This window comes from Halichoeres trimaculatus, unplaced genomic scaffold (genome assembly GCF_033239565.1).
Source record: "Halichoeres trimaculatus isolate MK-OKI-2021-1 unplaced genomic scaffold, fHalTri1.1 fHalTri1_scaffold_5, whole genome shotgun sequence".
NCBI classification, from domain to species: domain Eukaryota; kingdom Metazoa; phylum Chordata; class Actinopteri; order Labriformes; family Labridae; genus Halichoeres; species Halichoeres trimaculatus.
Window position 1 is genome coordinate 34,501,970 of NW_027437183.1, and position 15,531 is coordinate 34,517,500.

Here is a 15,531-nt window from a genome sequence, read left to right on the forward strand (position 1 = left end):
CATATTGAAGTGCTAAAACCTGCAGTTCATCAAGTGTCCACTAGAGGCTGGCTGCAGAAACACTGGAAACCACAAACACACCATTCCAAAGAAGCACAGTTTTACAGCAGAAATAAACATGTTTACAGCCTGGTTCAACAAAAGATTTGGGTCTGAATATCTTATTTCTCCATCAGCACACACTTTTCGACAGGTTAATTTTTTCATAGCTTGTAATTTTTGAAATTATTATGGTTTAGAGTTCCACCAATGAGTGACAGGTGGGCACCCTGTTGCTGTATGCAAAGAAAATTAAGCTGGGTTTAATAAACAGCTTCCTATAAATGCCATAGCCTATGGCAGGGGTCTCAAAATGATTTCATTTAGCCACTTGATATTAGTGATGGGAAACTTAGCTGTTTTCTCTTTCAGCTCCAAACAGCTCCTTTTATCATTTTTAGCCCCATAGTTTATTCTAACTGGGCAAATTTGAATGATATGTGCTTTGATTAACTCTCCTTCTGGTGGCTGGCTGCAGTATAGGTCAAAAAGTCCATCTCTCCAGTCACTCCATGGGCTGTGGTCAAACTTAAAAAAAAAATAATTCACCTTGTACAAATGTTTCTCACATCTGATAAATGTAGGGATTTGAAGATATCATTTAGCTGCCTTGTATTCAGGTCCTCTTTTTTCGGAAAAGTTTTGTATTCGTTAGTTTTAAGGGGTTAAAAACATGATTTTGCGTCACATTCAACAATGGTTGACAACTGCCGTTCTCGTGTACTTTTGTCAGGGATTGTAAAATATGTCGGGAGGTAGAGCTAAGAAGAAATTTAGACTCTCTGAAGAAGAAAAAAATTATATATATATATATATATATTTTTTTTTTTTTTTTTCTTATATATATATATATATAAATATATATATATATATATATATATATATATATATATATATATATATATATATATATATATATATATATATATATATATATGGGTGACATATGGGTGACGTATATTTATATATATATATATATATATATATATATATATATATATATATATATATATATATATATATATATCACCCAGCTCCACTCAGATGTCTCTACTGCACACACTCTTGCTGGCAGTGGCGGCACCTGTGACGGGGGTATTTTGGCTTCAAAACTGTACAGTGGTAAGAGGCTATGACACACTGTCCACACTATATACAGTCTATGCGTAAGACAGCACTTAAGACACTTAAACTAAACAAGTGTCCCCCTCTCTGCTATCACGTAATGGTATGGTCCTATGTCCTCACATGTTGAATTGGTTGAATGGCTGCCATGCTGTCAATCAAAACAAAGTTCTACCAAAAAATAAAGGAGCAGGCTCTCACTAGATGGAGCAGACCCTTCTGATTAACAACACAGCATTGGCTCCTAGAGCAGCACCTTTATAGCAAGAGAAACCACTACTTAATATCACCTGATACAAATGCCTTAGACTGACGTAAACCTCTTCCCATATTTAACCATATATTTAGACAACCCAGGCAGCGAAAACTATGATTGGTCTGCTTCCTGTATTTACAACATGTCCAGAATCACCACACATCAGCTGCACACCAGTGGTGGTTGCTGGTCAGTCAAGGAGGGGAAACTCATTTTTTCCCGACATACATCATAAATTTGTTTATTTATTTAAACATTATTTCTACCCCCGTTACTTTTCAAAAAAATGATCTATGACCCTGTCGTACCAACCAGGTGTTTTTTCCAGGGATTTTACCAGTGTTCTCTTAATGCTTGTTGATTTTAAGAAAGGTGAACTTGCTGGGGATCGATAAAGCCTCCGGATCAGTTCAGAACAACTCAGAAGATGCTGCAGTGGAGGGTTATACTTCAAGATCGCTGACTGGCTCATTTCACTGTCAACTAGAAAGGGATTCAGCCTCAGACAGATCATCCAATCATCATGCAGAAGCCCAGCGTCCAGGCCAGCCCACTGCCTCATAGACCCTCAGAGATGCTGAGCGTCCAAGGGCGGGACAAAGCCCAGCGTTTATCCAATGACCGTCCAGTTTCCACAGTGGAACAACCCACTCTACACTTCCCCACTGAAGTCAGAAGACGCTCAGCATCAGACTGTGTTAAAGTGCTGAGACGCTACAGGGATGAATGAAAAGAAGGTTGAGTCAGTTACCTGTGATAGGTCTGAACTAAAGATGAAGGAATTCTAGCACAGATTTTGTCAATGAAATGTACACACAGCAGAACATATCCCCACTTTTTTGGGGACATTTTAGAGGAAGCTGAGCTTCCCTTGCAGTCTTAGAGCAATCGCCACTTCTGCATACATTTCTTTTCCTCTTGTAATATCTTCTTGTGATAGTTGATTTATTACCTGGGACAACATCATTATTTGCTCAAAATAACTGTGAAAAATCATCATTCAAACAGTCGATGTGGCAACTATACAGACCACACTGTCCTCATGGGTTTCTGAAGGGTAAAACACAGAAGTATGCAGAGCTCACAGCTGTTGGTCACTATGAGGGTCAATGCAGAAGCATAACCAGACACAAAAGCCCACCTCTTTCTGTCTCCTTTGATTTGAACAGAGCTAGAATGAGCATGAACAAAACTCTGTATCAGGAACAAATGGGTGACATCACAGAGACTACTCCCGTATATTCTATAGCCTGTGGGTGGACCTCACAGAAACATTGCGTGCAGAAAATATCAGATCATTTAAGACTTTACGTTTAGGGGATATGAAAGCTGATTTCTACCCCTACCAAAGTCTTCTTCTGGTAAATCTGTACTTCTACTGGAGTGAGGCTTTAAGGTGCCTCGTCCACCTCTGCATGTCAACGTGAGGACCATGTGCCCTGCTCTCAGTCCGTTATAATTCAGTCAAACGCAGCAGCGCAGCAATAACAACATGTCTGTCTGGTCCGTCCTCCCCTGCTGTGAATTCCTCTCAGTAATGTCAGAGCTAAGCTGACGGACAGACACTCCAAAGCTACCTGGAATGCAATGTTTTCTGTTGTATTTACCTTCCAAATATCACTGGAGGAAGTTTGCTTTGGTCCCTCTCAGCTTTGCCCAAATCCCTTTCATTACTGGAGCATCTGAGCCTGCATACTTCAGACCAGGTCTGGGTGATGAAGGGTTAACTGGGGATGTTTTGGAAGGTCTCAGGGGGCCTGCTGGGGAGCCACTGCTGGGAGCCGCTGTCTCTACGGCCTATTAGCCCTTCATCAAGATTAGGGCAGATGGGAGGCCGGGGGACGGGATGACAGATTGAGGCCTGACAATCTTTGTCCGCCATGCACAGAAAATATCATCAGGGGTCACAGGGTCAGAAGTTTTCTCCACATGCTGAACTTAATCTTCCACAAACGCTGCTGAAACAAAGGAGCACTCTCCTGCTGACTTCTGTACAGAGGAAACAAAGACTCTCACACAGACAGGTCGCAGGAGAAGACCCCAGTTGGCTGGTAAATCACTTTATTGTCCTAATCAGGTATTAGAGACAGCCGGGGTAATTAGTGCAGATTTGTTTGGTGAGGCCTCGTCAGGCAACAACAGTGACAAACCTCCAGGATTTAGTCATGAATCTACTGACGCTGCTTGACAGACCAGAATCCTCTTACTGGGACCATCACGTGCAGCGAGTGAAGGGAAGTTTAGTGTCTTAAAACCTTTGACTGTCAGTCTGCTGGAGTTTAACTCGTTTAACTGTGTTTTACTCTTCCTCTTACAGATCTGCCACAGAAAGAGTTAACTCCTTCCTTACTGCGACACCTTTTCTCAGCAGACTTTCAAACGCTCAGAATCTATGATGAACTGAACAGATTAAAGCCAGCGTGCTGCAGCAACACATAGATGATGGTAATTCACCTAAACCTGCCATTGGCATAGTGCAGTGCATTGTGGGAAGCAGTGTCCCAAACAGAGTGGTCTATTGCATACTGAGAAATTTGTCCCAGATCAGTAGGAATTACTGGCATACTGCAGATTTTGCAAGTTTTTGCTTACTGACTACTACAGACTGAATTTAGACAAGATCAGGGGGAGTACTAGTGTAAGGAAATTAGAAAATAACCGTTGAGTTTTTTCACAATCATCTCTGCGTTCTCCTGTGTCTAAACACACACTCATGGTAGGATCGTATCAGGTTCTGTGTTGGTGCAAATATAGATGTGGAAAATGGATGGAAAAAAATATTTAAGAATATTTGAATTGGCTCCTCTCAAAAGAAGAACTGCAACAGCAATTTACTCAATCATTGGGCATGAATGTTTTCTGTACTTTTTAAAACTTTTCCTTTGTATATCTTGTTCAAAAGTTTAAATATAAGTTTCAATATAAGTTAAAGCAAAGTATACTGAGACCTTTCTGTGTACTTTTAATCATAAGTCAAGTGTACTTAGACTTTTATATATACTTTTCAGTATATTTTAAATATACTCACGCATGACTTTGTTGTGTATAGGTTGGATATGTACATCAAAAGTAAACTGCAAAAAAAAAAAAAAAAAAGAAAGAAAAAAGAATCAAAGACAGAATTGGATAAGTCAAAACAAGAAAAAGATGTGGACCACAAGCCTGACAAGACCAGAATCTGATGTGCCATAGTGCTTTTCTGAAAGTCAGCAAATGTTTGTGCTACCTGAGTTAACCAAGTACCACTGAAGCAAATTGTTCAGCTGACATAGCATTCCAACATTTTTGATAAAGTAAAGTTAATAACAACTAAATGCTTTTTTCTTTACAGGCGTCACTGGACCTCAACCTCATCTAGCAGATTTAGTTGAAATGTAAAATAAAATGAACAGATCTGTTGAACAGTCAAAGGAAAGTCTTTGTCTTGAGTTGCAGAAGTCATAGGAAAACATTAGTGTTGAAGTTTCAGGAAATATACTGGCAGTATGCCAGAAACATGAGCTGCTGTAGCTACTGTAAAAGGTAGAAAAACCAGATATAAAAGTGAAATCAGATAAAAACAGAAGGACTCATTTCATCTGATATTTGTTGTGCTCAGAGCAAAAATCTGCATGTTTCAGGATTTAGAGACAAAAAAGGTCAGTACTTTCAGATCTGCCAGGTGTTCTAATGATTTTAGCCAATTAAGCAGAAAGTTGTTACAGATACTCAAGTGGCTTTTTGAAGATTAATGGATTAATATATTACAGATTAATTAATAGTTTCCTCTCAGTGGTCAATGATATTTTAAATAAAAGCACATTTTTCACTTTCTTTTAGTATTTTACAGATCTGAATGGATTCAAATAGTTGCAGACATGGAAGAAAGCATCATCCATACTTTAACTGTTAGACATCTGTTTAATGTCTCTGCAGGATTTCCAGCTCTTTTCTTTAAAACAGTTGTCTTTACTCTGCCTCAGACATTAAATAACTTTGTGCTCAGGTCAACAAGCCTCTTCAACTAACGTGACTCTGTATCACTGAGTGACAGCTGGCCTCTGACTTATGGGTGCTCTTTCTGGCTTTGCAGGCTTGACGAGCTGTCACCTATTGTACATTTTAATGTTAAAAGAAATGTTTTGTATTCTGATCAATACCTATGAGGAGGATTAGGGCCATGTTATAAAAAACAAACACACAAAAACCTCAATAATAATTTACGTCACTGAAGTCATAAATTTAACTCTTTAGCTATAGACTATCAGGAGAGCACTTGTACAAAAATAAGGACTGTGGAGCTTCTTGTGAAATTTTTATTAAGTAAAGTTTTCACAAATGAGGAATGATTAAATTATTTGGCACATCAGCATAATTAGAATAAGTATAATTATTCTTATGATAATGACAATGTTATGACCCTTGGACCCTGAAAAGATAGCTCAGAAACTGGGGCTTACTACAGAACTCCAGTAAAGATAGAAAGATATTATCAGATTTGGCTTCCTCTGATCAATAACTCACCAGTGGAACATTACCTTTACAAATCCACACCTCTCTGAAATCACAGCAAGATAGACTGAGGATAAAATGGATAAATATGATACAGAAATATTAAATAACTTCACCCAGGAAAGGAGCAGAGTCAAAAAAGTCATGGACAAGATAATCAGTTAACCCTCATAAATCTATAACTTAATTCTCCTAAATTTACGACTTTTGTTCTTCTAAATTTATGAGATGAATCTCATGTGTGTGTTTTTTTTTTTTTTTTTTTTTTTTAAGCATGGCCCTAATTCTGTAACGTGAATATCTGACTTTCTTTTTATCATTATTAACTATTTTTTTTAAAAGGTATCTGAATTCCTTTTCAAATTGCACAGCTCCACATTGCACCTTGTATCCTCTGTTTTCTCAAAATAATAATAATAATAATAATAATAATAATAATAATAATAATAATAATAATAACTATTATTATTATTTCATTTTTCTATAAATATTCTTAGTTTTTGTTTTATTTTATTTTATTTTTCTATATATATCTTTTGTATATTTGTAAATCCTACATCTTAACTTTCTCTATATGCTATTTTACAGAATGTACAGCAAGTATTTCTGTACTATTTTCTTGTGAATTGTTGCACCAACACACCAAGTAAAATTCCTTGTACATGCAAATGTACTTAGCAATAAAACTTGACCATGATTCTGAAAACTCGATTCTGACAAGGGGCAACTTCCGGTCAGTGAAAATGAAGCCTTTGCTGAAGTGCTAAAAATTGCTTTTCATCAAGAATCCGCTTGAGACTGGCTGCAGAAAGACCAGAAGTCACATACCCACCCAGCCTGAAAAATAGACTTAGACTGTATTAAAAACATACTTACAGCCTGGTTCAAAAAACAGCTTGGGTCTAAAACGTTGATTTCACTGTCAGTAAACACTGTACGGTGAGTGAATTCTTTCCTAATTCCACACTTTAGAAGTTATTCAGATCATTTGATTGTCCAATCACAGATACAGCTCAGGTCACAAGACTGCTGGGCACCCTGTACCTGTAAGAAAAGAAGCTCACAACCAGTGTCATATTAAATGTGGCTGCGGAGGCTACGTCCATGTTTTATACTGTCTATGACTTTTCCTAACCATTAGAGAGCCCCCTGCTGGCTGATGAAGTCTAAATTCTGAATTGACTTTTCTTTTAAGATTACATTCATTTCTGTCAAGCTGTTTATGGTTTACTCCGTGTTAATACCTATACAGCAAATGAACTCCATAAATACACAACACATCACGTTCTTCAAGAAATAAAATTGGAAGAAATTTACGTGTCAAATCTGGCTCAAACAAACACTTACGCTGAGATTAAGATAGAGCTGGGCTCTGACATGTGAACACAGCAGAGAGCGATGGTGGACTGGCTGTTAAATGCCTCTCCTCATCAGCGCGCCAGCAAAACTCTTTGTTGGCAGAGTTTAAAAAAGGGGGAGCGGGGCGGTGAAGTTAAGGGTCACAAGGCAATTGGGGCTCTTTAGAGATTCCATTGTTGAAGAGAGGGCCAGACAGGACTGGATGTTAAGATGTGCAAGGGAGAGAAATGTGTGTGTGTGAGTGTGTGTGTGAGCGAGGGAGAGATGGAGCACCCACTGCAAATCTGTCTGGAACTTTATAAAGGAGCCATAAATTATAAAACACCCGACCCTCCTCTCCCAGGGAAGGTGGGAACCTGGATGTGATTTCTCTTGGAGAAAAAAAACAGAATGAGGGGAATCACACAGATCAAATTCCTTCCCACCACTCTTCTTTATGCAGGAAACTCTCATCCTGCATGTGTCTGAGTTTGTAGAAAATAAAAAGTAAGCAGGACGTGTCCTTTGAGTTATTTCTGTGATCTGAGTGTTAATAGATCCACCTCAGTGGTCAATGACTGACAGTTATAAACCCATACGAGCGTTCAATAGCCACATTAGCATTCACTGGCTATTAGCTGACAGCTGCAGCTTTTCTCACTGCTTGTAAAATACCACCAGCAGTGTTTCCTCTTTTATTGCTCTCACTGAGCAGACAGGGACACAGGAGAGAGGGGAGAGCTCAGCTCAGAGGCCCCACAGACACTTGGTTTTATTAATAATAACATTTTATCCTTCTAAGTGTGAAAGAGCTCGTCCTCTGGGTGTTTATTAGAAGGATCCCTCAGTGTTTACAGCCTGTGAACACATGGGGATCAAACCTGGTCTTTGTTGTTGTGACAAAGTGTAAAATAAAACCAGAGAGAGGATGAAACAGTGAGATTTCCTCTTTCCTGATGTCAGCCTGTGAAGAAAACACTCTCTGTCTCTGTGTTAGCATACAGTGCAGGTGTGAAGGAGGAGGTGGTGTTAGCATCCTGTTAGCATCCTGTAAGCTGGGATTTTCCAGGTGTTAAATCTCTAATCACCTTTGACTGTATTGTTGGTTCATCTGACTTGATCTGAACAGGTTTTGATAATGTACCTGTTGTTATGGTTCACCTGTGTCCTGAATGCAAACAAACATCCTACATCAAAACAAATATCTGAACATCCCAAAATGAGATTATCAGCAACAAAATTGGTTATTTGTAAATGATATTTCTTTTAGTGGTGAGAAACGATATCGAAAACATGTTGCTGATTTACAGTTTTTCTCAGTTGCTTTGGTTCATTTTTCAGATCACAATGAAATTCTCAAAACTACTTGTTCAATCCTCATATCATTGTGTCACTTGTGCACATCCAAAAAGCAGTTTCTCATTTCTTTGAACAAGATACAGATGCTTTGGGACATCCATGCAAATGATTCAGTACAATTCTCTGCTGTTTCCTACATTATCAGTTGCTTTTGTCATGTTGATTAAAATGGATTATCGTGGGTCTCTGTTGAATAGTCTTACCCCCCTCAATATTTAGTCACTAGTTCGACGCACAAGTCTTTACATGCAAAAAGGTTGAACGAGTTAGGTGTAGGAAGACTGCACTGCTCTGTAATTCCCACAGCACTTCATTTACAGTTTTCCCTAAAGAGAATGTTCTATGTTCATAGATCTACTTTTTTTGTTGCTTTTTTTCTTTGTGTGATGTAGTGCCTTCTCCTCCTTTCTGTATTCCAATGATGGGGTCAGTCAGCAACTTACAGCACGAACAGTGAAAGTGAAAATACAAATTTTGTCCAGTCTCTTGTAATCAATCTCCAACTTCCTCTAAGATGAAACCTATAATTTACAATAACTGTCATCAAAACTTTTGCCATAGTTTACAACAGAACATCCTTCCAGAGTGAACTGTTATACTGACAACATGACTCAGCACCTCGACTGTCCTATCCATACACACTGACACGAGGACTCGTCATTCTGATGCACTGACACGTTCACTGACACAGAAACTCAGTTTTGAGGGATGAACTAAGGATTTTGAGAGAGAGACTGGCTTTTGCAGGTAATCCATGGTGTTTTGCTGTTTGTACAAACTGTTCTGAGAAATGCACTTACTGTTTTGCAAATAGTGAGGATGATTCTGGAAATGTACCAAAGCAACTGAGAAAAACTGTACATATCTGGTGCAACCTTAGTCCCATCTCTTACCTGCAGTATAAACACATTTGAAGACAGTGATTTAAAGTTGAGATTAAATGTATATCAACTAAAACCACAATGACCCAAAAGACTAAAATGTGATTAAAAGTGAGTCTACATCTAAAATAGCAGCCAAAATGAACACTGTGTGAGTGAAGTCTAAGGGCGCAGTCACACTGGCCATTCATACTCAAGCACCCCTGATGGCCATTACAACCCATGTGCACACCATCTCAACATAAACCAGATTTAAGCACGATTGCTTCTTGTACATCTGTCATCATAATGTAATAGGACATACGCATGGCCCACCTACATCATCATGAAGCATCTGTTTACAAGAAGTGTGGTCTCATCAGTCAGTACAATGGAAGACATAGAGCACTATTACAACTTCAGCAACTTTTATCATTTCCTAATGTTGTTTTGGTCTGACACAGCCCTCTAACACCCCTCACATTGTTTAAAATGATTGTTGGGAGGAGCTGTCACAGCCATTGAACGTCATGGATTGTAAGTCATGTCCTTGTTGCGTTCATGTGTTTGTACTCCTGCATGAAGTGCACCGTGCCAAAACTCACCTCTCCAAAATGTGCCAAAGCCAAAACGTGCCTGAGCGCGGTACACTTGCGACCACACTGGTCAAACGAACTGGACTTAAGGGTTGAAACCTGTGTGAGCACAGTACAGATTGCCAGTGTGAGTGGACCCTAAAGATACTTCCCAGTCCAAACACTTAAATAATAATATATGGACTGACTTTTTGTTGGAGTCATCCTGAAAAGGTCTCACAAATGTTAGCTTAGCTTGTTTTGAACTCTCCCTGGTGAATTCTCCTCTTTCTGTGACGTGCTGCTGTGTTGTCTCTGTGCTGCTCACCACAGTAAATCACCCTGAGCCCACACAGAGAGCCTGGCTAGTTTTCACCTCCATAAACTGTACAATGACGCTGTTCTGTAGGGCTAGAAGACTGTTTTAGTCTGACTGTGTGGTTCTGCCGTGGATAGATTATTTTTAATAAGTTTGGATCTGGTGTCAAATTAGAAAAAAAATGGCACGCATGTAAGTCTATAAGCTGTCTTAAACGTGGGAATTCAATCAGGAAAGACTAATAAGGAAGAGAAGACAAATAGTATGAGTGACCAATTTTAATGAAACAGATAAAGAATTGATGAGTGAAAAAGTCTTTGGCGCTTAGACCCCGCAGGAAGTGATCGTTTCAGGAGCATGAGGAATGATTGATGCTCCCGTGAACTTCCCCCCGGAGCCTAGACACTGGTGGTGGTGAAGAAGTGAGATGCTTGAGTTAAGACTTGAGGGATGACCGAGACCTGATGGGGTGGTGAAGGGGTGGAGGTGGGTTTGAGGACCTTTTCGCTGAATGACAGCTGACCGGCTGCAGAGAGAGAGAGCATATTTAAATATGACAGCTACGACGGATTGGCTGAGAGAGAAAAGGTGACTGACTGTGATTGGGAGAAAAAGGAGATGAGAGGTGGAGTTATTAGGAAGTGGTTAAAGACAGAGACAGAAAAGGGGCATGCCAGGAAGATAGTCTTTCTGATTGAACTTCCGCTAAGCTTCATTAGTCTCAGTCCCAGTCGTTTCTGAAGCAGAGTTCTGAAGCCTAACTCTGTGGAGATGTCTACTTAGATTTTGCTTGACATGGAGAAAAAGGCACAGTAGCAGAGTTAGAGCAAACTTTAGCCTCTTGGCTAATATCTACGCCGCCCTGTTCACGTACAACTCATAACATCGTCTACAAAACGGTTAACTTTTTTTTCTTTTTTCTTTAATGTAATGACACCCTGGATGAAAGCACTGTGAAAAGGTGCCTCCTGAAATTAAATACTGTATTTAACTGCTTATTTTATCTAATGCTTTAAAAATATATGCAAACATAGGGGTTAAACTTTGAATATGAAACCATGCAAACACAAAATCTTTGATCTGCTCTCCACATTCCTTTGTGGAAGACCCACTGGTGTGACCCTTCACTAACGTGACTGAGCAGTATACTCCTGTCTTGGGACCGTTTACCCAACAATGGTTTCAGGATGAAATGCAGAAGTATTGGAGTTCCATGTTTTGGCCTTGCATTTACATGGAAACTGTGTTCTAGCCGCCCCAAAACACAAACTGTTAAAAACGTCCCCCAGAGTGCAGTTTTTCTGAAACCCTGCCATTGCCGTGTAAACAGTAAGCCAGAGCACTCAACAGGACAACAGTGCTGTTGTTACAGTCGTCAGGGACTACCATGATGTGCTTGCGCTGCTCAATCTGCTGACTGTCTTTATACAAAATGAGCATCTGTTGCTTCACTTCTGCTCTCAGCATTCACCAATACACCAGATGATCGGCCCAACTCTACTTCAGTGGAGATCTACCAAAAGCGGCTTTTGTACAAGACAGTTATAGCGCCACCTGCAGGCCTGGCAGGATTACTGCAGCGTTAACCGTCCCGCAGCGTTTCTGTATAAACTAAATTTTCTTGCATAGTGTTTCAGTGTTTTTGGATGAAACGTTGTGTAAACGTGGTCTCATTATCTGTGTAGCTCTGCAGTTCCCCTCCGAAGCACATGAGGGCAGTATGGTCAGCAGTTTTTGGTCTTGCCGAGGACACAAAGGTGGTTGAATTTCCTTAGGTATCAGCCTCAATAAGTGTCTTGGGTCATTTTTTCTTCCTTTAAATCTGTTTTTGGATTGTCCTATTCATGTACTCCCACCTCCACAAGAAGTAACCAGTCTCCAGCTAATTTTGGGGGGTTACAGGTTAAAAACTTTGGGACCCCCTCTTGTACAGTGTGTCAAAAGAAAAGGCAGCCCAAAGCTATTACTTGTTCCAGGCTGCAAGGATTTTCATTTCTGTTGTGAAAATGAGAATTTTAGAGCACCAGTGCTCCCATTTTACAGGTGCTCTTCAAGTTACCATAACACCTCAACCATTTGGGCTAGCAAGAAAATTTGATCAGCCCCCTAATACAGGAAAGCTTTACGGTGATATTTGAGATTTTACTGTACTTCATAGAATGCAATGTGCAAGGATGTTCCAACCACAGGTGATAATCAATGCAAGCAGCTATCATTACCGTAACTCTTCAACTATTTGGGCAAGAGAAAAAAAATAAAGGTTCCCTATTGAGGAGATGAGCTTTCCAGAAATGATATCTGAATCTTTTAAGGCCAGAATAACAAGAACAAAAAAAAAAAGTCATGGTGGTCTTTTTGATAGTATGAGGATTATGGTTCAATGGGACCCCTTGGCTTGCTTGGACTTTGCTTCATGTGGACTGGATGAACTGAAGTTTTCAACAAAAATAAACAAAAAGAAAACAATAATATCACATGCAGGTCACAAATATTTGCTCTAAAGCAAAATAAGTTTTAAAGGATCAGAAAAGAGAAGCAAGTTTCCTGTCGCGCTGGTTACTGTTCAGGAGTGTGTTTCATTCAAAAACAGATTTCAGCTGCTTTGCGGTGAAAACTGGCAAGAGATCAGGGATATAAGCTAAGCTAACTATGACTGCAGAGCGAGAGAATTTAACCACAGAATCAAGCAACATTTTATTAACATTTTTGGCTAAAGTATACAGTATGACCACTTTAGAAAACTCTGACCCTGATGGTTTTCCCCTTGATTTCTCAGCCGACCTGCACCCTCTTACTTTAACTTCTGGGAAAGCCCAGCAGCAGTTTGTAGAGTGTGTGTTTTTGAGTGTTCCTTGTATCTAAGGTGAGAGGAAGAGGTACAGTACAGACAAACAGAGAGTCAGCATCCTCAGGCCTGCTCTCTGTGAGGCAGAGACGCGTCACCCTGTCGTCTTTCCCTCCTTTGTGTGGCAGCTTTAATGAAAGCAGCAGCCTGTCACTGAGGAATGTGAGGCTGTGGAGCTGTGGCTCTCTTCTTTACACATTTGCATGCTGCTTGTTGGAGGCGCTGAAGTGAGGAGGTCTGCCTCTCCTCCACGCCCCCTCTCATCCCACCCAGCCCCCCACCCTCCCTGCCTCCCGTGCCAAGTGTTTGATTAAACTTTTCTGTTGTTGTGAGCGCAGCAGGTTGGACTTAAGCCTGATGCTGGGTGCCTGGGCTGGGGGTGGGGGGTGGGGATGGGGTTGTGTGTGTGGGAGTGGGGGTGAGTAAGGCATTCGTCTAGCTGCCACAGAGGCCTCCACCAACAAGATAGGTGCTGGATAAGCCCTGTGCTCAAAGGTGGGGGTGGAAGTAAAGGGGACTGGGGGGCAACAACCCATTGATCCAAAAACCTCTGCTAATCCTGGACTGGACTTCAGACAAAACAAACCTGTCAGGGTGCAGATTTGTTTTTTACCGAAGGTGCAAATTCATTCTTCACTTAAAAAAAACAACTTCTAATGAGCTGGAGTCCTTCTTTCATCATAGAGGCCTTGAAGTGTTGAAGTTGTCTGACATATGAAACTTTTTGACCGTGTAATCAATGAGGGGAGTTCAATCAGAGATTTGTCAGGACATGTTGACTTTACTCTCAGGGAGTTTGGATGTGAACCAGTCTGTACTAGTATAAAGCAAGCATCCAATTTTAGACAAAGTTGATCCTCCACTTTGATATGATAGAAAAACCATATAGTACCAACCATAGACCCAGTCTGGGTCTCTTCAGTCCCATTTCCACCAAGTGGTTCAGTTCAGTTCAGTTCGTCTTGGTACGACACACATTTTGTGGCGTTTCCTTTAAAGCTGAGACAGGTCCCCCAGAGTACTGACCCCTACCATCTCACTACTTGGTACCCTGCTGTTGGGGTGTCAGATGTATGGATCTGACCCCAGACATTTCTACTTGTGACACACAGCCTTTTCAATGAACAAAGCTTGACTGCGTTTTACAACAAAGATGCAAATGGCAATCACAAACAAGATGACATGCTGGATGTTTTCCATCATTGCTCTTTGTTTACTGTGTCATGTTCTTCTTCTTCATTGGATTTATCAGCAGGGTACACTGTGTCGCGCTGCTATGGTGTCACGCTATTACGTAGCTGTTGCAGCTATAAGCATCACCACTTACTAAGAAGGGCACGGTTGGCTGTGGAAACACACACAGGATGAGGCTTTACTGTATCCCGTACCAAACTGTAATGATCCATTCCAGATCGCTTGGTGGAAATGGGGCTTTTGGCTCCTCCAGTCTTGGCTCCCCCAAAGCAGCTCAGTCTTCAAACCATAACCTCAGCATCTCAGACCATCATCATCACTATCACTTTTCCATTGCTAGGCGCTGCCCAAGAAGCTGCCTGTTGCAGCAGCTCTCTCGTCTTCGTCCGTAATCTTGTAATTTTTTTGTCTCTTTTTCATCATCTTTGTATTTGGAGTGGATCATCACTTTGTGTGGTTCATTGTTGGTCATGGACACCAAACTTTTTGTGTCTTCAGCGATATTTTTACTTCTTTTCTCCTGTGTTTGTCTGGAGATCCTACATGTAACCATGGCTGCATTGTTTACATGTGAAATTAGCTGTTAGCAGCCTGTAGCATGTCAATGCTAACTGGTGTAAGGCTTGATGATTTCCCTTCAAGTGAGGAGGAGGAGGTGAGGACGACGTTCTGGTTCTCGGGTGTGAGCTGGGAGGTGACGACGTGGACCTGTCCTTCCATCCGCCGGCGCCACATTGGAGGAGCTTCGCCTGCTGTGAGCAGACAGGATCCAGGAGACAGAGACTGAGCAGACTGCTGGAGAGGCTCAGTCCTGGACCCTGTGGAGGTGGAGACTGGCTGGGCTGGAGAGTGGTGGACGGGCCGTCGTCATCTATTTTCTTGTGGACCTTTTTGCACTTTCTATACACTTTCTTACTTTTGTTTTCTTAAATGCTGCTGTGACTCCTGAATTTCCCCTCAGGGATAAATAAAGTATTTTCTATTTCTATTCTATTCTAAGTATGCCACTGTAATTGTAATGAATGGTTGGTAGGATGTCAAGAGGATTTGGAGACTAATGCACACCACAGGAGCTCAATTGAAGTGATACAATTTATAACAGTTACAATAAAAGGCACGGCTATAAAACT